The 24,469-nt window shown below is 40.7% G+C and overlaps 1 protein-coding gene across 3 annotated transcripts in view; it reads right to left on the bottom strand.

Moving 5' to 3' along the window:
- The window catches only part of ACSL4 (acyl-CoA synthetase long chain family member 4), a 108,000-nt gene that overhangs the window by 82,991 nt on the left and 540 nt on the right, over nucleotides 1-24,469 (bottom strand). The window contains exon 1 of one of the 3 annotated variants that reach the window (XM_033945482.1): nucleotides 5,356-5,394. The exons of the other annotated variants lie outside the window; for them this stretch is intronic. The gene's annotated coding sequence lies outside the window, so the exon portion shown is untranslated. Of the gene's footprint in view, nucleotides 1-5,355; nucleotides 5,395-24,469 lie in introns of those variants that run through there. 3 annotated transcript variants of the gene reach the window in all.

The raw sequence follows: 24,469 nt of genomic DNA, 5'->3' as shown, positions 1-24,469 counted from the left end.
TCACTGCATTTGAATTTCTGTCATAAGAACATAAGAACACCTTCACCGGAACAGACCAAGGTCCATCTAGTCCGGCGATCCGCACACGCGGAGGCCCATTTAGGTGCTCCTTGTTGGAGACCCGGATTTCCCGTATCCCTCAATATGTTTTGCAAGAAGGTGTGCATCCAACTTGCGTTTGAAACCCAGAACAGTAGCCTCTGCCACCACCTCCTCCGGGAGTGCATTCCAAGCGCCCACCACTCGTTGTGTGAAACCGAACTTCCTAACATTTGTCCTGAACCTGCTGCCACTCAGTTTCAGGCTATGACCTCTTGTCCTTGTCACATCTGAAAATGTCAGTAATGCTGCTTCCTGGTTAATTTGGTCAAATCCTTTTAATATTTTAAAAGTCTCTATCAGATCCCCACGCAATCTTCTCTTTTCGAGGGTGAACAGTTCCAGTCTCCCGAGGCGTTCCTTGTAGCTTAAATTCTCCATGCCTTTGACCAGTTTCGTGGCTCGCCTCTGCACCCTCTCCAACAGAATTTTATCTTATGATTCATGTGTTATTTTATATTTGCAGTTTTTGGTTGACTATATATTCAGATTTTCTATTAGTGCACACACATGTATTTTAAGTTTTTTCTTGTTTTCCCCAGCTTATTAGGTAGGTTATCTCTTCATTTATATATTAATATTTATTGATAATGGTGATTTTTTATATATACTTGTCCTCTTCCTTGAAATATATTTATTATTTATTTTGGTGCTTGTATTATATTTTTTATAAATATATTTTATATAAGTTTGATATTCTTTTTATATTTACTTCTGTATTTATTGCATTTTTCCTTTAATATTTTATTGGTACCTGTTGGATTTTTAGACTCCTGAGAAAGGCGTCTACTCGCCAAAACACTGGCCAAGTTGGGTCTTCTAATATTTGTGATCCTGCATTCTCTCCTACGAATAAAAGTTACTGGTTGAGTCAGCTCAGGTGTGGAAGCATTTCAGTCCCTTCTCATTTTTATTGGATTGGAGGTTGCGTTGGCACATTTCCTGCTCTTTTTGTGTCTGCGAATGTAGACATTTACCACAACAACATAGGAAAGGCACAAAGACCAGAAAAAGCAAACAAAAAGTTTTGAAGGCTATTTGTTCTGAAATAGAAATCCTTCACATGGACAACACACATTGATAATACTGACAAGGCCAGTGCTATAAAAGATCAGATATGATGTAAACAGGGTTACATTTTATCATGCACAAAGATTAGCATGACCCCTAGAAGCATCATCTGCATTGCAATAACTTCACTGGAAATGCTAGTAAGCCATCTTTAATACACTTCACCCCTCCTCTGCTTAAAGAGTTCACAAATTTGTGTTTTTACATTCAAAATACAACAATCAGCAAAGTAGCAGAACTATAATACTTAATTGGAGAATGATTACAGGTATTATGCAGAAATTTTTGCACTGTTAGCTCATGTGTCTATGTTTCTTGAGTGTCTGTTTCATGACAGATTATTACCATGTTCTGACTTACACGGGCTCTTCATTCAGGGTTTCAATCACTCAGGTCTCTTCCCAATTTGTGCTTATGGCAACAAAAATGAAGTGAATCAAGTCCCCTATAGCACAAGCAAACCCACTGGAGAAGCCATAAGCAATGTTCAAGTTATTATGTGCCATCTCACACATGGCAAATACAACTTGTCAACAAAAAGTAGGTGGGGTTAAGGATTCAACTTGGCAGTAAGCTGCTAAAAAAAAAAAAAAGGATGGACTAAAGCCAGTGCTTCAGTTTAAGTTGGTACAACTTGCCAGCCAGGTTTTTAGGATTAGGTAGTCAAGATAGAAAAATGAAAGCTGATGAAGACCATATGGCCTATGTGTTTCTATGAAATGTGATTAAAATAGGTATACACTGGGCCTCCAAAATATGCAGCTCTTAATACATATTCACTGTGACAATCCTGAAAACCTCCAACCATATAGGCATGCCTTCAGGACAGGGTTGGGAAATACTAAAGCTACAGGTTTCTCTCACTCCATGCTAGAAGAAAAATGAAATGCAGTTTAAGCATGTCACATAGAAATATGGTGGCAGTTAAAGGCCAAATGGTCCTTCCAGTCTGCCCATCCGCAGTAACCATTATCTCTTCCTCTCTCTAAGAGATCCTACGTGCCTATCCCAAGCTCTCTTGAATTCAGACACAGTCTCTGTCCCCACCACCTCTTCCGGGAGACTGTTCCATGCATCTACCACCCTTTCTGTAAAAAAAGTATTTCCTTAGAGTACATCGGAGCCTATCACCTCTTAACTTCATCCTATGCCCTCTCATTCCAGAACTTCCTTTCAAATGAAAGAGGCTCGACTCATGCGCATTTACACCATTTAGATATTTAAACATCTCTATCATATCTCCCCTCTTCCACCTTTCCTCCAAAGTATACAGATTGAGATCTTTAAGTTTGTCCCCATATGCCTAAGGATGAAGACCACGCACCATTTTAGTAGCCTTCCTCTGGACCGACTCCATCCTTTTTATATCTTTTTGAAGATGCAGCCTCCAAAATTGTACACATTATTCTAAATGAGGTCTCACCAGTTTTATACAGGGGCTTCAATACTTCCTTTTTCCTACTAGCCATACCTCTCCTTATGCATCCTAGCATTCTTCTAGCTTTCGATGTCACCTTTTCAACCTGTTTGGCCATTTTAAGATCATCACATACAGTCACACCCAAGACCTGCTCCTCTTTTGTGCACAAAGTTCTTCGTACCCTAAATTGTACCGCTCCCTCAGGTTTTTGCTGCCCAAATGAATGACCTTGCATTTCTTAGCATTAAATCTTAGCTGCCAAATTTCAGACCATTCTTCAAGCTTTGCCATGTTTTTCTTCATGTTATTCATACCATCTGGGGTGTCCACTCTATTGCAGATTTTAGTATCATACCCAAAGGCCTTCAGCAATATCATTCCCAAAAATGTTATAAAGAACAGGTCTAAGGCCAGAACCTTGAGGCACACCACTGGTTACATCTCTTTCCTCAGAGCAATCTCCATTGACCACTATCCTCTGTTTGTTTTCCACTCAACCATTTCCTGACCCAGCCTGTCACTTTGGGACACATCCCAAGGGTACTCAGTTTGTTTATTAAACGTCTGTGTGGAACACTCTCAAAGGCTTTGCTAAAATCTAACACACTTCCTCTATCCAATTCTCTGGTCACCCAGTTAAAGAAATTGATCAGATTTGTCCGACAAGACCTACCTCTAGTGAATCCATATTGCTTCTGGTCCTGTAATCCACTGGATTCCAGAAACTTCACCATTCCATTTTTTTTTAAAGCTTTTCTATTAATTTGCTTACCACAGAAGTCAGACTTACTTGGCCTGTAATTCCCTATTTAGCACCCTCGGATGTACACAATCCAGCCCCATTGCTTTGTCTACCTTTATTTTAGCTAGCTCCTCACGAACACAACCTTCTGAAAATCGATCAGGATCTACCATTCCTCCATTCCTATTCGCGTTTGTCTTCTGCGGTCCCGCTCCCAACGCTTCAGCCGTGAACACAGAACAGAAATATCTGTTAAGCAATTCAGCCTGTTCTTTATCAATTTCTACTTATTTCTCCCCTTCACCTTTGAGTCTCACAAATCCACTCCTGCACTTCTTCCTATCACCGATATATCTAAAAAATGTCTTGTCTCCATGTTTTACTGTCAGCTATTTTTTCTTCCATTTGCATCTTTGCTTTCCTGACTTCACGGCCAGTCTCTCAATTTTTCCAGATATTTTTGCCCGTCTTCCTCTTTCTGTGATCTTTTGTAGTTTATGAAAGCTCACCTCTTATTCCTTACCTTCTCAACTACTACTTTTGAGAACCAAAGTGGTTCTTTGTAATTCTAAATTCATGAAATATTAATATCTTAAACTCCAAATGCATTGACTAAATTTACTTTGTATCATTTATGTTTAAAAAAGAAGCGGTCTCACCCCAAATTATTCATTAGATGCAGAGTAATAAAACCGTAAACAAAACACAAAACATAAGAATCTCACAGCAATAAAACAAAGTAAAACCTGTATGAAACAGAGGTCTACTCTCCAAAGTTATGTAAACCACCATGCTTTTGAATGCTAAAAAACAAACAAAAAAACCACACACTTGTGGAATTTACTTCCATAGTATAAGAAAACACTGTATGACATACACATCTCCCTCCGTATTCACTGTGATGGGGGATTAACAGAACCGCAAATACAGAAAAACTGTGAATAACTTTTTCATATGTTATTCGCTGTTTTCTATTAAAAACCATCGTGAATATAGTGAAACCGTGAACAACATGGTGGGAGACCTGGTCTGTTCCTGAAGGAGAGGCAAACACAGTGAAGAAAGTGCTAGGAATCAGTGATTTCTCTATGCAAGCTGAGGTAATTTTGGGGGAGGAGCCAGCAAGGTAAAAACTGTGAATAATCGAAACCGCAAATGCTGAAACCACAAATACGGAGGGAGAAGTGTGTTCAGGTCAACCTGATTTCTGATACACAAGTCAAGTTAAACAGTCCCTTTTAGAGCAAGCCAAAGTGTCTTGCCACTATACGAGAAGCAGAAAAGATAAACACAAGAGTGATATGATCACGTCTTTTCAGGCCAAACAAGTGTGAAGCGGTATTTTAAATTAGCTCAGGCTTTCACTTTCAGACTATTATAATTCTCTCTTTTTTTGAAACGTGTATTAATCTACTGGTGATAAGAGTGTAGGCCACAAAGCTTAGCTTATTCAGTTAAATTTACCTGTTGCCATGCTTAAATTTTTGTCATGCATGTATTTTAAACATGTAAAAATAAGCAGTGTGAAGTTTTTAAAAGATATATGGGTTGATTTTTTTTACTTTTCAATACAGTCATCTATTTTTTAGGAAATGACTAATAAACATTTTAATCAGACACTGCTGGTAAGCTGACTCATATCCTAAATATATTAATATTACAATCTAAAGTAATTCTAACGAACACTTTTTCCAAGAAGTCACTTTGGATAAACAGAAAAGAAAAGGGGAATTCCAGAATTTAGAGAAAAGTAAGATCCATGCAATAATCCAGAGAGTAAAAAAGTTTTAAAAAATCACAACTAAAATCATGCCAAATGTAGCCACATGGTTGCAAGATTCTGTTTAACTATCAGTGTCCCTCATAGTAAAAATGAGACAGGATAGATCTTACTAGTAGAGAAGTAAAATAAACACAACCCAAAACATTTTATGTCTCACATCTACATATAAAAAAGGTACACAGAAGAGAGAGAGGGAGAACAGAGTTACAGAAACGAGTTTCGACAGTGCGACACACTTACCCAAACCTCTCTGCTGGAACCGGCTCACATCAAGACTTGAAGCTGCAAACAGCCACAGACTGACTTATAAAAGCAAAGAACCACACCTACTTTTACAACAGAGCTAATTGGGAAAGTCCTTACACTTAGATTTGTCAGTGGGGAAAAGGGCAAGAGTGAAGAAGAAGAAAAAAAAAACGGAAGAAAAAAAAAATTGATTTTCCGGTTATCAGTAACTGCACATTCAATTGCTATGGGTTTCGGTGCATTTCAGTGCTTCCGTGTCTATGTGAAAGTAAATTATAATTAGTACTTCTATTATTAGGTGTCTGTAAATTGAAGCTTTATTTTTCAGCATATTAAGGATTCCTTTTGAAATAATAAACCACTTTTGTTGACAATAGAATGGAAGAGTAGGTAGCAAAGATAAGAACCTAATCTTTCTTGTAAACAGGAATATCAGGGCTCCTTTTACGAAGATGCGCTAGCATTTTTAACGCATGCACCGGATTACATAGAAACATAGAAATAGATGGCAGATAAGGGCCACAGCCCATCTAGTCTGCCCACCCCAATGACCCTCCCCTACCTTTCTCTGTGAATAGATCCCACGTGTCTATCCCATTTGGCCTTAAAATCAGGCACGCTGCTGGCCTCAATAACCTGAAGTGGAAGACTATTCCAGCGATCAACCACCCTTTCAGTGAAAAAGAATTTCCTGGTATCCCCGTGCAGTTTCCCGCCCCTGATTTTCCACGGATGCCCTCTTGTTGCCGTAGGACCCTTGAAAAAGAAGATATCTTCTTCCGCCTCGATGCGGCCCGTGAGATACTTGAACGTCTCGATCATGTCTCCCCTCTCTCTGCGTTCCTTGAGTGAGTATAGCTGTAATTTATCTAGCCGTTCCTCGTACGGGAGATCCTTGAGTCCTGAGACCATTAATGCGCGCTAGCTGAAAATCTACTGCCTGCTCAAAAGGAGGCGGTAGCGGCTAGCGCACAGGGCAATTTAGCGCGCATTAAGGCCCTAGCGCACCTTTGTAAAAGGAGCCCTCAGTCTTGAGTGACCAACAGGTATTTTACCCTCCTTTACTGTGAAGTCTGTAGAGAGCCTAATTTACATCTTCTTCAACTCCTCCTCCTCCTCTCACTCCGAGCTGTGCTAGATTTCCTCAGTCTGTATAAAAGCAGTGAGTCAGCCCTACAGTGGGCACAAAAAGAAAGAGGGGACAGTGTTCTGCTCAACAAAAACAATATTAATTAAAACATTTTGCAATGCATAACGAGGTGAAATGAAATTTGTGTGCAACCTGCATCAGCAATTCAAACATTACTCAATTTGTAAATTTTACACCACTATAATAAAATTCTCCTCCCTGACCGTAAGGAACAGTGGAAGTAAACAAGAAGTATGACCCTCCAGACATATCTGAGCCAGAAAGCAGGCTAACAACTGACAGAGTGGGCATCAAGAATGCTATTCCTGTTGCATTAGACAGGAATATCCATCTTGACCAACGGGACCTACTAAAGCAGTTCCCAGTGCCTAGGGAGGGACAAGTGAGCCTGCTGCCAATACTGCAAAACCAAACACTGCAACCTCTAGCCTCCGCCCAGGACACCACCACACCTCTGGTGGAGTGTGCTTTTTCTCCCATGGGAAACTATTTTCTGCTCCTGATATAGGCCAAAAAAACTGCCAGTCAAATCCATCTTGAAATGGTCACCTTTGATATTGACCGTCTCCGTCATGCTGCACCAAGGAGCACAAAGAGATGATCTGACAGGCGAAACTCGTTCATCATCTCTAAATAATGAAGAACTCCTCTTTGATGTCCAGGCATTTCAGGATCTTTTTTTCCTTCTTTGCCTCCTCAGTGGGCAAAAAGGCTGAGAGATGCACTTCCTGGTTTATGTGAAAACTGGAAACTACCTTCGTGAAAAAGGAAAATATTGTTTGAAATGAAACACCAGTCTCCAAAATCTTGGAGGAAGGGCTCACTGAAGGACAAAGCCTGCAATTCCAATACACTTCTGGCAAAGTTACAACCACTAAAATCACAGTCTTCATTTTTAAGTCCATGAGCGAGGCTTCCTCCAAGGGCTCATATGGAGCCTAAGCTAATGCCTGTAGGACAAGATTAAGATTTCAGGATAGAAAGGGTTGGCGTATAGGGGAGCGAAGATGCAATGCTCCCTTTAAAAGTTTGGACACATCTGGATGAAATGCCAAGGTTCGCTGTTTGATTTGCCCTCTATAGCAGGAAAGACCCATTATCTGTACCTTGAGTAAACCCACTGCAAGACCTTTATTGAGTTCCTCTTGAAGAAAGGCTAAGACCATGGCATCTGGAACCTTAGTCAGATTTGTGTGTCTCTGACTGCACCAGCTGTACAAACACTTTCAAGCCTTTGTATAGGCTACCAAAGTAGACTGCTTCTTAGATCTTAGCAGGGCTGTTATCACCAAATCCGAAAAGCATTTACACACTAAAGGTTTTGCGTTCAAGAGTCAAGCCATAAGACCAAAATGTTCAGGACTTTCCAAAAGGAGTCCCAGTTGACAGGACTCCCTTCTGTAGATGCACCAGGTCTGCATACCATGGCCACCTCGGCCAGTCCGGGGCAACCAAAATTACTCTCCCCTTGTGGGTCCATATCCTTCGGAGGACTCTTCCTATCATCAGCCAAGGGGTAAACACATACAGAGGGTTTGCTAGAGGCCAGGGCTGGACCAGAGCATCCAAGCTATCACTTTCTGGCTTGTATCTTCAACTGAAGAACCAAGTGGCCTTTTGTTGCATGCTGATGTCATAAAATCGAACGTCAGTCGCCCCCAGCGCTATATGATGTTGTCGATGGCCTCCCGAGACCACTCTTGAATCCAGTGTCAACTCAGGAAATCCACTTGCACATATGTCCACTCCTGCTGCATGTGCTGCCAAGAAACCCAATTGATGGGCCTTGGTCCATCGGAACAACATTTGAACCTCCAATCTCAGCAGTGCCTCCCCGCTGGTTGATGTAGGCTACCTCTGTGGCATTGTCTGTGAAGATATGGACTGCCATGACCTCCAAGATGCTCTCAAATTGATCAGATTTGACCTCCAAGATGCTCCCAAAGGGCTAGCCTGATTGCTCTTTGCTCCAAGCAGTTGATTGACCATCCCCTCTGCAAGAGTGCACTGGCATTGCAAGAGTCACCCTTGGTAATGGGCTCTCCAGTTGAAGAAGCTAGCATCTGTGGATATATACACAATGGCTTCACCAGGATAGAGACTGTGGCTCTAACCACCAGTCCAGGATGTGCAGAACACTTTCTGTCTAAGACAGCTCTAAGTCCAGTGCAACTGACTGCGAGAGAACAGTGTTTCTCACAGTGGGTGCAAAAATGCACTCTTGCCCACGGTACTACATCTATCATTGCCACCATGGACTCCAGCAACTGAATATAATGCCATACCGTTGGAGCAGGCCTGTCCTTTACTGTCAGAATCTGACACCTGAGCTTTGTTCTGCATGCATCCGGAAGAAACACCCTGCTCCAATCTGTATTGAACAGAACTCCTAAGGATTGTGTCAGAGCCAAATGACTCTTTCCGACGTTTATCACCTAGCCTAGGCTCCGCAGAAGCTGGACCACTTTGGCTACTGCTGCTTTTTCCTCTGCCTCAGCCAATCATCCAGGTAGGGGTGCACAGTCATTGGCAAGGCCCCACCTGGAATACTGTGTTCAGTTTTGGAGGCTTTATCTGGCTAAAGATGTAAAAAGATGAAGCGGTCCAGAGAAAAGTAACGAAAATAGTATGGGGCTTGTGCTAAAAGACATACGAGGAAAGATTGGAACACCTGAATATGTATACTCTAGAGAAGGGACAGAAAGGATGAAAGATGCCTGGAATGCCCTCCTGAGAGAAGTGGGGGCAATGAAAACGGTGACGGAATTCAAAAAAGTATGGGCGAACACAGAGGATCTCTAATTAGAAAATAAATGGTATAAAACAAACTAAGGCAGGTACAGGGCATCCTGTATATGGTGACTTGGTTTAGGATGAGCTGGGGAGGGCTTTGATAGAAGCTCCAATGACAGGATGGTTAGGATAGGCTGGAATGGGCTTCAATGGCAACTCCAGCAGTGGGAACTTAAAGACAGTACCGGGTGGACTTCTATGGTCTCTTGCACAGAAATATTAAAGACAATTTAAACATGAATGTATAATGAGTGTGAATGTTGGGCAGACTGAATGGACCGTTCAGGTCTTTATTTGCTGTCATTTACTATGTTACTGTGTTTTGGTTTTTTATTTCTGCCTCAGACAAGCCTGACAAAGGAAAACCAGCTTGCTCCTTCAGACAGCCATCCAGTCTCCCCAAGGGACCTGACCCTCAGGCCCCTCCCCCCCCCACCGGAGCCTGCACAATGTTGTGGGGGGAGGAATGCAATTGGCCCCGATCCTGGTACAAAACCGCCACAGAAGTCACACAGCCTGCACTCAAGCCCACTGCAGACGAAACCTGTGGGAAACCTGCTCCCTAGTGTTCTATCATAAGTTTTTCAAACACTGGCAAGATGGCCTTACCCCACATTATATACACCCTCCGGCCAGGTCAGCTCTGGCTCTAGTCCCGAGTACGAAATAACACAGAATTGAAGTTCAAAAATGGAAACAGAAGAATGAAAACACTAAAGATAAGTAATTTTCTGTGAGGTTTTCAAATTCTGAAGCGGTCTGCACTCAAATCAGTTAATGTGCAAAATAAGAGATAAGTTATAACAAAAAGTTTTAAAAATACTTTAAAAAAATAGTTTAAATTAGCAGAAACATAATATGGATAATTAAATAAAAGAACAGGTTTTTGGCCAGTGATTGCAGTACAGAATACGTGTTTGGAATACACCTACACTGGTAATGAATACCACTGAAATTATAAGCGTAGTACTCCTTATTTCTGAGGCCTTTTCCTGAACGAATATCAAGCTCCAAGTATAGATAAACTATAAAAGTGGAGTGCGAGTGTTTGAGTATGGAAACCTGCTCCCACCAGGCTCTGTTTTGCTTTATAACTTGGGGCAACACTGGAATCTGCATTACATGCATCAGCAGATAACACAGGTACACTTATACTATCAGTTGATGAATGTAACGCTGTACTCACTGCTCATAGATAAACAGTTTGTTCAGTAGCTCAAACTGAGCAATTACGGTATATGCTCTTGCAGTTAGGGCACAGAAAAGTTACAAATATTTTGCAGTAGAAAGCACATCTGATCTGAATGGTTCAATATATATATATATATATATATATCCCTTTGTACTTCAAAATGAATGATTTCCTTCCGCTTCTCTCTCGGGAGAGCTGTCGCTATTTAAAAATGATAGGTTTTAACATCCTTTTTGGCTTTTTTCACATCTCATACATAATTCCAGAGGTAAAAAATATTTTGATATCTTAGGGCACCAGCACAAAGGCCTGTTATATACAGTAGATGGCAATAGGTACACTACTGCCACCTACCTTAATTGGTTAAAATTGGCGGTTATTGAGGCCAATTAAAAGCCTGTTCAAAAAATAAAGGCGCCCGAGGGAACCTCCAAAAAATGGCACTGTTGTCCCGTCTAAGGAGGCGCCTTGAAGCGTTTAAGGCAACTGTAGGCATGGTTAACACCGAAAATGGCCTTAGGTGTTATTACGTACTCCTTAGACGCGATTCACATGAAAAGTAGGCACCGGAAATGTAGGCTTTTAAAACCCTGGCCCTACTTTTCCGGTGCCTATCTTTCACATAGCCATGATTCTCAAAATGGCGCCAGTACATGACTGTCATGCACTTGGCGCTGCTTTTGAAGGCAGCTGCCAATAACGGCGCCATTTAGAGATCCATCCCATAAATTTTTTTATTTACTACGGAAATTGTTCCGTTTGCTATTTGTGGCTATTTTGCTCTGTTTGCCGTGTGTTTGGAGTGGGTTGTTTCTTGCATTACATTTGATCCATACCATGGATTTTTTCCTCGATTGTCAGATAAGGTACCACACGTGCCTTTGTGTGGAGGGTAGGGCTACCTAATTTTCTGAGTGTTGAAATTCTTGTTGTTTATACTTGAACAGAACGGTGGGCGAGACCATTGACACTGCATTCTGTGTGCAAATTCCACATTAATATCACAACTCACTGCGGCTAAGGCATGCAGAAGCACACTATTTTTAAAGCCTCAGGTTCAGTCAATACAGATTAAATACAGGGTAAGGGGGGGATGGGACCTGTATATCACTTTTTCTTTGTGGTTTACACAATCCAAAGCAGTTTATATAGTTTAAGACAGGTACTTATTTTGTACTTGGGGCAGTGAAGTGTTATGTAAGTGACTTGCCCAGAGTCACTAGGAGCAGTAGTGGGAATCAAACTCACAACCTCAGGATGCTAAGGCAGCTGCTCTAACCACTAGGCACTCCTCCACTACAGTGCACAGACAACAGAAATCCAGGCCTTACAAATCTCAAAAATGTACTAGTTACCTCAAGGAAAAAAAAAAAAAAAAAGAACCACATGGGTTTAACCAAACCTGCACAAACCAAGTTTTATTTTAAGTCTCAAAAGCGAGATTTTATTCATGTGTTTACAAGTAGGAGCTGATTATACTGGAAAACAATTTTTGAATAAATATTAAAATATGTGAGAAACTCATGACATACGTAAGACATGGTTAAAAGTACTGTTGCTAAACCATAGACAAGTATAGCGTCAGTGAAAAGTGAAGGTCTTATTCCAGTGACTACATAATATGCTCCACTGACAGTGGGATTGCAAAACTCACCAAAGGCCTTACACTATAATGTCACAAGCAACTTACTTCCTATGTGAAGTCAGCAGATTGCTCAATGTCAGTGTTCTAAAGTAACCTCTGCTTAGTACGTGAATGGAAAACTATGCAGACATAGCTCTGGTACAACTGATTGCACTACACATCTTTTAACATACATGGTCACACACATCAACGAGAAGCATAAGCCTATAATGAACTGATCACTTTTTCAGTTCCTTAATATTTTACTGCTCATATACAGCTTTATCATTGCAATTTGAAGCCAAAACATCATAAAGCAATATTACAACACTCCAAAAACAAAGTGCCAAGAAAACAGTTCCATGGGGAGTACCTGATTGAAAGACAGGCTGCAGCAAATGGAGCAGAAGCAGGAGGAAGTGATGTCAAAGATGGAAGATCTTGAGAATCGCTCACAAAGATACAATTAGAGCCTCTGTGGGGCTCCTGAAACAATCGCGAACGCCCAGAGCATGGAGTTTGCAGAGCGCTTTTTGCAACAAGACGGTGGAACTACCAGCCTTTCTTCTCCAGGTGCATATTGGGAACACCAAGCACTGGGCCCCTTTATGAGAAATAGGCCACGGGACATAATCTGCTTCCATAAATATGGGGACAAAAAATGTGTTGTGAGCTGCCCGCCATACCGGGGGGGGGGGGGGGGGGGGGGGGGGGGGGGTGTAATATAAGATGAGAGGAAGCAGACTTTAATTTACACCTTGAAGACTCCAATAATTCATGTGCCTCAGAGTTGAAGACTTTATTCAATGATCTAAACCTATTCCCGCTAATAACTTCCCCAACTCACAGAGCAGGACACAGGCTCGATATGATTATGGTTTCTAAACCTGCAGCTCCTTTCTACTCTCTGATTTCTAATAACCCTGTGCCATGGTCAGATCACTCTTGTCTTATCTTTTCTTATTTTTGGTTACCTACGACTCCTTTGTCTGGCACCAAACAAATTAGCTCCCGTGATTATTCAAAAATAGACGCCTCTTCCATTTCCTCCTCTTTTAAGTATAAACACAAAACTATTCCTGATACAACCATGGATGAGCTCATGGCAGAATGGAATAACTCTTTTATCTATACTCTTAGACAAACTACTAGCTCCTCTTCAAACTAAATCTGTTACCTACCGACAACTTAAAAATCCGTGGTACACATCCGAACTCAAGCTTATAAAGAAACAATTGAGTACTTTAGAGAGAAAGTGGAGGCACAATAAATCCCAGACTACCTTACACCAATACAAAGAACAAGTGGATTACTATAATGCGAAAATAATACAAGCAAAATCACTTTATTACTCAAAACAAATTTCTAAAGCTAGGTTTGGACAAGTTTCTGGAGGAAAGAGACATGGAGAAAGCCACTGCTTGCCCTGAGATCAGTAGCATGGAATGTTGTTACTATTTGGGTTTCTGCCAGATATTTGTGGACTGGACTCTGTGGAAACAGGATACTGGGCTAGATGGACCATTGGTCTGACCAGGTATGGCTATTCTTATGTTAGACATGTGATACCAGCACTGTTTATAGAATCCAGGCCATAGAGGCTCATTTTCTTAAGAACATAAGAATAGCCATAATGGGTCAGACCAATGGTCCATCTAGCCCAGTATCCTGTTTCCACAATGGCCAATCCACAAATATCTGGCAGAAACCCAAATAGTAACAACATTACATGCTACTAATCCTAAAAGGCAGGGATACTACTTATGGACAATGCAGCCAGTGATGATTCAAAAGGCTCCAAAAATACCACTCTAGCATGTCTAAATCTGCAGACATTGCAGCCCTTTTCACAATAGGAATAGATGACAAAATTATGTGTTTAACACATAAGTGTGTTCTTCACAAAAAAAAAAGATCAGATGTCAGCCACAACTCTGAATGAAACTGTAATGGATTTATATTCAGATGCTTTACAAGTCAGGGGAAGAGTGTGGTTAAATAAAGCTACAGCCTCAGCCCCCTGAGGTTATGGGTTCAAACCCACGCTGCTCCTTGGAACCCTGGGCAGGTCACTCAATTCCTCATTACCCCAGGTACATTAGATAGATTGTGAGCTCACTGGGACAGACAGGGAAAAATGCTTGAGTACCTGAATAAATTCATGTAAACTATTCTGAGCTCCCCTGGGAAAACGGTATAGAAAAATGAATGAATAAATAAATAAAGTTTACTGATGGGAAGTGAAACAGGTTCTGTGCGAGGGCTAATTGCACAACAAATGGAATGAGAAAAGCTGCAGAGCGCCTTTACACATCATATCATGGGCATAAAAGGCACTTTGGGCACATAGTATTTCACAGACCACACAGCCAAGAAATCCTATGTGATGAAGCCCAAGCACACACGCATCACATCTAGAAGGCCAGGGCATGCTAGCCACAGTACTGGAACAGTGCAGATGACATAGTAGAAAGAAAGGCAGCGACAGACATATACAATACAATTTTTATTTGTATACTGCAAATACCTCAAAAGACATTCAAAGCGGTTAACAAAGACAATAATCAATACAATAAAAACATTTTACAAATTTAAAATTACATTTTTAAAAAAAAACCATATTCCTTAAACAAAAAAGGAGAGGGGCAGGGGTAATGGAGGGAAATTTATTTCTCATTTTGGATGGCTTCAGGAAATGGATTCAGATCACAGTATGCAGACTTATTTGTTTAACTTTCATGTAAGCTCAGTTTGTTCAGTCAATTCATCATTTTTAAGTCAAAACATAAAGCAAGCAGTTTAGTTGCTAAATTTATCCATTTGGCTAAATAGAAATAGAAAGGTCAAAACATATGTGATGTCTTTTTTGGTTACTGGACTAGCAATATATTTTGATATATTGACCCTTATTGATAGCTAGTTAATTAGAGAGTGATACTAACTTCATAAGGTCAGTCCAGGATCTATAAAAGAACAGGATGGTACATCTTGCTTTATTTTCACTAGAAAACTGTTCCTTTTACCTAAAATATCCTACTTTACTCTCAATGACCCTGAACAGCAACAGTAACATGCAAATCGTTCCTCGTTAGTGAGAAAAGCTAAAATCTCATCACCAAATGGAACAGTGTAGCTAAAGTACTTTACATAATTAAACATATATCCCAACTTTGCAATGCAAACACATGCTCAGGTTAAGAAACCAATATCAATTCTATAAATCACCATACATCAAAAGAAAATATAGATGTGATAGAGAGAAAAATACTAGGGAGGAAAACAGGACCTCTTACATAGTTTCAAAATACTTTGGCCTTTGAAAATACATTAGTATAATAGGGGTGGTCTTAGTTTATGTTCAAAGTGTCCTTCCTTGACTCATTCACCTTGACTCACAAAACACCAAGCTGTTGGCTCAATGAGTTCTGGGATTTCATTAATTATGAGCTCAACTGTTTTGCAAGCCTGATGCGCTGGAGCTCCAACTTGTTGGAAAATAAAGTGCTCAGAAATGCTAATCTAATCTAAACCTTAAGTTTATATACCGCATCATCTCCATGAATATGAAGCTCGACACGGTTTACACAAACTTAAAAATATAGGTAGAGAAGGAAAAGGTTTACATGAACTTATATGTTGAAGGGAAGAAAAAGGGGGGAGGATAGAATTACAATTTGGTGAAAAGCCAAGTTTTCAGTTGTTTGCTGAATAATTGGAGGGAGCCCACGTTCCACAGCGGGATGGTGAGGTCGTTCCAAAGTCCTGTGATTTTGAAGAGAAGGGATTTTCCCAGTTTACCTGCATAGTGAATGCCGAGTAGAGAAGGGAAGGCTAGTTTATACCTTTGGGCGGTTCTGGAGGAGTTGGAACTTGAGAAGTTGTAAGATAGTGGGATAAGGAGAGGAAGGATGCCGTGAATGATCTTAAAAGCCAGGCAGGAACATTTGAAATGGATTCTGGAGATCATTGGGAGCCAATGAAGTTTGGCAAGGAGTTTGCCTCATAATTTGGACAGAGTTTCTGCTTCAGTAGTACTTTTTGGGAGGTTATTTGGAAAAATGTTGGGGGTCCCTTTTTTTCTCAGACACTATGTGTCACACATACATACTTTTATAATTAAGTATCAAGTTTCAAGTTTATTAGGATTTTATATACCGCCTATCAAGGTTATCTAAGCGGTTTTTACAATCAGGTACTCAAGTATTTTCCCTCTCTGTCCCGGTGGGCTCACAATCTATCTAATGTACCTGGGGCTATGGAGTACTTGTTTTATGTTAAAAGGTCATGCCCCAGTCCCAGTATGCAACACTGGAGAACTGGAGAAGGGCGGATGTGGTCCCTCTGCACAAAAGCAGGAGGAGGTTGGGAATTACAGGCCTGTTAAGTCTGACCTTAGTAGCGAGTAACTAATGGAAATGCTGTTTGAGCAGAAGATAGCAAGATTTCTAGAATCAAATGGACTGACTGGTGACCAAACAGTTTGATTTGGAAGGGATACCAAATATGGTGTACTTGGATTTTAGCAAAGCCTTTGACACGGTTGCACATAGGCAGCTGATAAACTGAGTACCTTTGATGTGGAACCTAAAGTGAAAAACTAGATTAAAAACGTTAAGTGGAAGGAGAAAAAGGTGCACAGCTTGTGTTCCTGTCGATCCGCCCTGTCGAAGATAAAGGCCAAAGCAAAGAAGCTGCACGGATGGTGTCATCAAGAGCATTTCAATTTCCTGGACCATGGGATGATTTTCCAAAGGCTGCTGACCAGGGATAGTGTGCATCTATCAAAGATGAGAAGCATCTTTGCAGCAGACTGGCTAACCTACTGAAGAGGGCTTTAAACTAGAATCATTGGGGTAGGGTGATCAAAGTCCCTGAGATAAGTATAAGCCCTCAGGGTAAGTGAATCACTAAATACCTCTAAACAAGTGTCTGGAAAGGAGAATATCCTAATGCTCAAAGTATGTGAATGGTAATCAAAATATGATAATGGTTACTGCGGATGACTACTGATAAGTAATTTTGGACAGACTGGATAGACCACAAAAGGTATTTATGTACTGTCATGTACTATATTACTACATAAGCCAAGTCCCAAATGTGTTAACATTCATTTGACTTTTTTGTCAATACTGTAACCTATTTATTTTAGGTCCAATGTGTTTTGAAAATATTTTAAGATGTGCATTTGGATAAACATACAAGCAATGCATTCATGCACAACTTTTGTTAGACGTCATGACCTCAGGTACTCAGAGTTATATAAAACATATTTTTGAAACACAGAAATTAAATATCCTGCTTACAACAGCACCATACGATTTAAATTTCTATACATAGTGTAATGCAAATTATGCACCGAGCCATGGAAGTTGTATCACCGATTCACAATGTTTTATTAATTAACCAAACTTAGCATTCAGACCCGTAATAGGTTGTCAATATTTATAATGGTATTGCCAAGGGATATCAGACTGCCCCTGGAACACTCTAGTTCTTCAGGGGTTCAATTCCTCATGCTTCCCAATAGGGCATACCTATTTTACTTTTTATATCTTAAATATTTCATTTGATATCTTCTTTTGCTATTAATTCTATTGTACTTATCGTTTAAATAATTAAAATGCACTGGAATGGATAAAACTTGTAATTTAATAACTTAAGCTTTTCAGCTACTGAATCTTGCGTCCTTTGGTAAAGGGGACGCAAGATTCAGTAGCTGAAAAGCAAAATTATTAAATTAAATAATAGAAATATGGCTCAGATGTCATTAATTAACCAACACACTGAAACACTGTAGAAAGTATTCCCACCTCCCCCCAATACACACACACTGCTGGAAGTATATGGTCAAGGAAACTAACCTAGCAAATCTCAAAAAGGGTATGGACGAGCGAGTGGAGAAAATGTGCATAAAACGTTATTAGCCAGGTAAGACTTGGGAGAGTCATTGCTCGTCCTTGGAAACAGCTGTGATGCACAGAATAGCTAAGTACTTTCTACCCAGAGTACTATCAGGAACAAGATGCTGGGCTCATTCAGCGGTCTGATTCAGCATGATTTTTCTTATTTCAGATACATAGCCCTCTTTACAAATTATCTTTACATTTACTCTATAACCGTTTTAAGCCGAAGAAGGGTTACTGTGGCTGCTCAACTATATCATAATATCAATTCATAATTGGTGTAATCTTGCTTTTCTATATAAGTAGTACAAGCTAATGACCGAGGCACAAAAATGTAAAAACAGAACAATTTGAATGAAAAGCAAAAAGGAAATCCAACACAATCTGTAGTGAGGAATACACAGCACAAAGTAAAGCAAAGAAAAACTGCAGACGAACGTACAAGATGCAGGCTATGTTTATTTTATCTATTTTTGATTGCGGTTAATGTTACCACCTTTAAACAAACCAAGGGACCCAACACGGTCCGTGCTTCGGTTAACATGCCTTCATCAGGGGTCCCAGGTTGACAAGGTATCAAAATAAACATGAGCCTGTGTAAATCGGAGGTAATCGCTGACCAAAAGTAAACTTGCTACGAAGCAAATACTTTTTTTTTTGCTTTTCTATATAAATAGTACAAGCTAATGACCGAGATACAAAAATGTAAAAACAGAACAATTTAACAGGATGTCATGAATTATGTACGAGACTGGCAAGAACCAAATGCTGATAACTCTACTTGCTTTGTTTGTGAAAACCTCGCTAATGTTAGTAAGCAGTTGTTCCTCATCCATAAGTATCTATTCTAGACTAAAGTCTGACATATGAATTCCAAGCCTGATGTTTTTGCCTTCGTTAGTTACAACATCAGGTCAATTACTACTTATTTTACCGTGTTGTCTGTGGTTGCACAGGTCAGTGTCACAGTGCTCTTTGTCACATGTTTGTAGGAGCTTTAGCAATATTAGCAACCAAGGTGAATTTATCCAGAGATAAAACTTGTTAATCAGCCACTGTACCAATGTTTAATTTGGGAATGCCTTAAATATTGTGGCCTATAATACAAGGTGAGTCAAAAAGTAGGTATACAGTATTTATTCATAAGTTTTTGGATCAGTTACATTATTTCGCTTTTACTTGAATATTGTTCAGTACTGTATTATACTTATACAATACCTGTACAATATAAAGAAATAATGAATATACTGTATACCTACTTTTGCTCCACCCTATATAAAAGAATTCAGAAGCCCGCTTATATTAATTTAGGAAAGAGTACAACTAATAAAAACACATTCCTTGATAAATAATTACTCAAGAAATTAAGCAGACTGATGAACAAAACTGGGGTAAATTATATTGAAAACCTGTATATTTAGGAGAATTACTGTGAAACAGAAAAGCCATCGCAGATCCATTGAAAACATCCTGCTGGGGGGGGGAATACATTATACCAAATAAAATAAAGGTGGCAAGACCATGGAGATCTTAAAGAGCTGTTTTCCTATACCCTAGTCTCTTCCCAGACAGACCCACTTACCCGTCAAATTTCTGGCTTTTTGTCAAATATTTATACGAGTGGGGGTGCATTAAAAGGGTGAAGAGAAAATACAGTAACAAATACAGAAGGATTTAGCTGTTCTTTTGTTCTGTCATAATACTGCTAGCCGTGGGCAGAGGCCCCTGCATGCGTCCTGCACCTGAACCCTTCTCTGACATCGCAATGTCAGAGGGAAGGCTTCCAGGTGAGGCGCGGGATGCGCAAGGAGCTGCTGCCCACGGCTTTGTGCACTGCAGCACTGAGGAAGAGGGAGCCAGCCCCAAGATAACACCGGGGGAGGCCGGCATAAAACAGCTAGGCAGGAGCAGGCCAGAAGGCAAGGCACAGTATGGAGGGAGGGAGACAACAACGGTAGGGGGAATGATTTTATTTTTTAATTTAGTGATTGATATACATCTGCTGTCTGTTCAGGAAGAAATGCATTTGTTTCTTTTCCTCTGGGGTTGTACCGCATGCAGTCTTTCTTGCACCTTAGGGTTTGTTTGTATATATTAGTACTTTTAGTTTTTGTTCCCCTATTTGCCTGGGGTTATCTGTGTTCTGGTAGGAATGAATATTGAAAAGCATACAGTGTGTTTTGTGTAGTCTAATTTTGTGGTTAACCATTATGTGTTGTTAATACGATTATATTGTGTGTGTGTATATATGAAAAATGAAAGGAAAAAATGACGTTACAATTAGTATTATTATGGGGGTCTGAGGTGGAGATTGGGTGGAGATGGGCGGGATCTGGCCCACGACTTAGCCCAGTGTTCTTCAACTGCCAGTCCGCGGACCAGTGCCGGTCGACAAAATATTTTATTTCTGTCGGTCCATAATTTAACACCGCATTTTTGCTCACTGATGCATAAAACAAATTATATGTAAATAGAACCTGCACAAAACATGTGGGCTAACCTGGGAGAGAATACCAGATGTATATCACATGGTTCTGTGCACGTCTGAACAAAAAAAAAAAAAAAAACCAAAACAAACATCTATGCATGTCCTAGAATGCTATCCTATGCAAGTGTGCCAATGCTGCCTCTGACCAGTGTGCAGCTCTAACTGTTCAGTACATAACCATATGCTCTCGGCAACTCAGCTCTTTCAGCACATTTCTTCCATTCTGGTTTCTCTTCTTTTCCTCCCCCCTTACCCATTGAGGCCACAAAAATTAAAAAAAAGTTGTGAGTCTTGCATGCTTGCAGCAAAAAAGAATAAAAGGGCATTAAATCCTCAAAGACGCTACTGCAGAAGAATGTGCTTACCCTTCTAAGCCTCCTTTTGCACACATCCCTGCATCTACATAAAATAACCAATAAACTTATTACCACTGATTTTAATATGGTGTATGCTGATTGCATAAAGCTTCGCGTTAGATGAGATGGAACCTACACAAACTTTTTTACATCTGTGCATCCACAAAATTGTATGCGAGCTGAACACCATGCTCACCCTGCACACTAAACTGCATTTTCCTCCATGAGCAGAATTTTATTTTTTGTGCTGAATTACCAAGAATACTCAGAATTGTAGTGACTGTCACTGGGACAATTAATAAAAGGAAGTTGCATAGCTGCTGGGACCAAGACCAGGAAGTTGCTACCAAAGGCACCCAAAAGTAGTAGCAGCAGGAAAAGATTGCAGAGGAATCAGCAGAGGGAAGTAATAAGAGCATAAAGAAAGCAGAATGAGGGGCCTGTCCCTCCTTTCCTCATCTATTTCTTGCATCTGGTTCCTAAAACCTTTTACTTAACAAGCTCCTCACCAAACATTCCCGGTTGAGCCACTTTCTAAACAGTTCATAAATTAAGGGCTTCTTTTACGAAGGTGCGTTAGGGCCCTAATGCTCGGATTAGCGCACGCTAAAATGCCGTACGCACTAGCCGCTACTGCCTCCTCTTGAGCAGGCTGTAGTTTTTCGGCTAGCGCGCGCTAATCTGGTGCATGCGATAAAAACACTAGCGCACCTTCGTTAAAGGATCCCTCAGATTTCCCTCACTGCTCAGTGCAGATTCTTAGGGCTCCTTTTACAAAGCCGCATTAGCGGTTTAACACACGTAATAGCGCGTGCTAAACTGCCACCCGCGCTAGCTGCTACCGCCTCCTCCTGAGCAGGCGGTAGTTTTTCGGCTAGCATAGGGGTTAACGCGTGATAAAAAGTTACGTGCGATAAAGCCGCTAACGCGGCTTCGTAAAAGGAGCCCTTAATCTCAAGCAAGATGGGACTTTCCTCAGTTCAGAGCTCAAAGCAATCCAGCCAAAAAAAAAAAAAGATCTAGTTTTTTGGGAAAAGTAGCATTTGCACCATGCCAGTCCATGTCAATGCACAGAAATAAAGACAAACCCTTTTTACGGGCTCAACAATACATTTCTTGACTATCAGGAGTAAACACTTCTTTCCTCAGTTACACTGGGTAGAAAAGGAAAAGTATTTAAAGAAAACTGAATAAATAAATTCCAACATAAATTATACCAAGTCATAAATTTCTAGGTTAGTTAGAACAAAAGGGTCATCACTTAATGTATATTTGTTAACTCTATTTCTGTGTGAACTGAAGAAAGAAAAATCAGGGTTATGAAAAGTGTTGGCAAGATTAAGTACAGTGGCCGCGTTTAAACGTGAAAAAGTAGTATTTGTTAAAAATGCCAGATACAGCTCCGGTCACCTTGTTGAGCAGACAGGATGGACCATACTGTACATTTTTATCTGCCAACAATTAATATGCTACCATATGTTGTCAGGAGCCACTGAAGAAACTCATTGAGGGGTGTCATTTGTCTTATCCAAAGTCAATAGGGGAAGAAAAGAGATCACGTGCTTAAAAAACAACAACCCCAAAACAGCCATCCATCCATGTATAGAGCCTGCTATGAACCCTATAATCACTATGCAGGCCAAAAATTTTCATTTCAGTCATTTAGAGGAACTTTCATTTTGTTCAGGTTTTTGGGTCTATTCTTAAAACTGGCAAAACTATACATTCTTTATGAGTGTGCAGTATTAATACTGCCTTGCCCCCCACTCCCTCCCGGGAAAAAAACAAACAAACAACAATTTAGGGTTTCCCCTTATTATTCTGGTCATAAAAGGAGACGACAACATCGTTTCCCATGTTGTTTCAAACCAATGCACCTGTCTACGAAATAAAGCAGTAACTCCAAGGCAGGCTACAGTTTCAAAGCACAGCTCTTCCTGCTCCCTTACACACAACCCCACAAGAAGCCAGCAATTTTTTTTTTTAATAAGTACCCAACAAGATACTCCGTAAAGAGCAATATCTTCTGAAAGACCAATATAAGAAATTTAAGGATTAAGGATCGACATCACAGATTGAGGATTCAGTCTCCCAGGAAACAAGAATGGGAATGAACGCGATTTATCATTGTCAGTGAAAAGGGAGAAAGACCGAGATTAGCATACGAGATGCCGGGAGGATGGGATAAAGGGGGAAGGGACTTTGTATACTGGGGAAAAGTGTGGCGCAGTGGTTAGAGCTACAGCCTCAGCACCCTGAGATTGTGGGTTCAAATCCCATGCTGCTCCTTTTGACCCTGGGTAAGTCACCTAATCCCATAAACCAAATGCAGAAGAGTGTGTTTTCTTCAATGCAAAAAAATGTATACCAACTCAACTCTAAAAAGATTATTTGAAAATCATTTGGTAGAAAAGGGACGGGGTAAAATGCGGAACTCGCGAATCTAAAACCACACGTCCTTAAAAATCTGAGGTCCGTGCCACTTGTAGTTTCTGTCTCTGATTGACCACTATGAGATTTTAGAACTGATGGATCCATCTCAGCATAGGGAGGGAAAAGTATTAGGATCTGTCAGCGCTAAAATCTCATAGAGGTCTGTCAGAGACTGAGGCCCGCGTTTTACCCCTTCTCCAAGAAAGGCAGAGCAGAGGGGTACATCGAGCAATTCAGAGGAAGGAAAGCAGCCAAGGCTCTGCCTCATGCCTACGATCCTCAGACTGAATCCCGGCAGCACCCAGCAACGTTTGGAGACTTCTTTTCCATAACGCACGTCCCAAACCTATGTTCCCGCTCTCTTTGTTTTTCCAAAAACCTATACATAAGAAGGCTTCTGCTCTGCCGCTCCAGCACTAGTCTCTGGCTCTGACAGACCTCTATGAGAGTTTAGCGCTGACAGATCCTAATACTTTGTTTTCCCTCCCTATGCTAAAATCTCATAGAGGTCTGTCAGAGACAGAAGCTACAAGTGGCACGGACACGGACCTCAGATTTTTAAGGACTTGTGGTTTTAGATCTGCGAGGTCTGTGAGGTTCGCGTTTTACCCCTTCCCGGTGAAATACTTTAGCTACTGAATTTAATATAAGGAGGAAGAAAACCTCAGCAAGATTTCATCCGTCTTCAGGGGTTCTGAGGCTTATATTAAATTCAGTAGCTACAGTATTTCACAAAATGATTTTCAAAAAATCTTTTTAGCGTTGAGTTGGTAAGTCACCTAATCCCCCCACTGCCCCAGGTACATTAGATAGATTGTGAGCCTGCCAGGACAGATGGAGATAAATGCTTTAGTACCCGAATAAATTCATGTAAACCATTCTGAACTCTCCTGGGAGAACTGGATAGAAAACTGACAAAATTAATTTGACTGTGTGTGGTTGCAATCCAATTGGTTTGCATCTTTTTAGACAAGTGCTCATTTTGCACCTGGGGCAACGAAGGGTTAAGTGACTTGCCCAGAGTCAGAAGGAGCTGCGGAGGGGGGAGGGGGGGAGGGCATCGAACTTACAACCTCAGCTGCTCTGACGGTGAATAAGCGCCCGACCCTCACCCCCCCCCTTCCTACGAGCACACCTCAAAGATGCTCCAGAAACCGGGAGCGCAAAAA

The sequence above is a fragment of the Geotrypetes seraphini genome, chromosome 5, assembly GCF_902459505.1.
Source record: "Geotrypetes seraphini chromosome 5, aGeoSer1.1, whole genome shotgun sequence".
In the NCBI taxonomy this organism is placed as follows: domain Eukaryota; kingdom Metazoa; phylum Chordata; class Amphibia; order Gymnophiona; family Dermophiidae; genus Geotrypetes; species Geotrypetes seraphini.
Note: the sequence above shows the minus strand (reverse complement) of the source record. Positions and strands in the feature narration are given on the sequence as shown.